Genomic DNA, 1,369 nt, shown 5'->3' with positions numbered 1-1,369 from the left:
ACGCTGTCTCCTCAGCCTCCTAAGGGTCGCATCGTCACCTCTCAAAAACTGGGTGTGAGGAGGCGGAGGGAGGGAGGAGGTGCTGTACTCCCTGCCCCCAAGGACACCCACGAGCAGCTTCCCTCCTGGGAGCAAGGGGAAGGGGTGGGGGGTCCCCCTGTGGTAGTCCCCCTGACCCGCCGGCCCCGCCCGCCACCCGCACCCGCATGCGCCTCCACAGGACCAGCACTGGAGGAAGAAGGGCATGATATCAGAAATTGCACACATGGGTATATAATCACACATACCTTTGACCCTGTACTTTGTGTCTGGGTGATAAGAGCAATACCTAATAACAAAACATCAACTGTAACCATGTTTTTCTTGTTAGGGTTAGTGTAAATGAAATATTTTTATTTTAGATGTATTGTTTCACGCTACAAGAGCTTTATCTTTCTAGTATATGATTCAGTGATATGAGATATGAATGAAAATAAACATACCTTTATGAGAATCTAACATTCATTTTCAAGCTTCAACTAAAAAACAAATTTTACAGGTTCTCCGCATAAGGAATGTAATATCTCTTGATTAGTGTTATTCCTTGCATTATATCAATTTAACTAGTCTTCTAATCTATGTACTATTTTGTTTCACGTTTTGCTTCTTTTTAAATTTCGAAATGTTGCAATTCTTCCCGATAAAACACATATTCAAGGAGCAATTGCAACAGTCTGCAACATGGAAGCCCATGTCTTTTGTTTTAGGAAAAAATAATATGCAAATAAAAATCATCATGAGAGAGAATTATTATTTTTTGTTTTCATAACAAAACCAAATATGAATATGGGCTTCCATACTGTCATTATACTTGTCAACAAATCTGTTATCTAAACCACAGTAAAAGATATTCCACTGCAGTAATTTTTGGTTCGTTATGTTACAAAAATCCCAACAAATCTCAGAGACTAAAAAAAGAAAAAAATATCACGGCATGTATGGTGCGCAACAAATACTATGCAAGGTACATACATCATATACCAAGTACACGATACAATTGGGTAGATACACGGATACAGATAAAGGAAATAATACAATAGATGCATAAGTAATATGGAAGCTACATTGATAACTGATTTAGTGTCTTTTTTTCTCCATGCCGTTTTATGCAGAGGAGGAAGACTCCTTTGTAGGGTGTTATAGACTCTATGATCCGTTGTTGCTGGAACAGGCAATAAGAGTGAGATGATTTGGAGTATGAGGGAACTTGGTGGACGTAAATATGGAGGAATAACAACTCGATAAAATAGAAGGAAGATTAATCAAAGAAGAAGAACTCATCCTTGCAAAAGTTTTACCTTTTTGTGCTCAATAAACGACGGAGCTGCGA

Source organism: Penaeus monodon, chromosome 15 (assembly GCF_015228065.2).
Source record: "Penaeus monodon isolate SGIC_2016 chromosome 15, NSTDA_Pmon_1, whole genome shotgun sequence".
Classification (NCBI taxonomy): Eukaryota; Metazoa; Arthropoda; class Malacostraca; order Decapoda; family Penaeidae; genus Penaeus; species Penaeus monodon.
Note: the sequence above shows the minus strand (reverse complement) of the source record.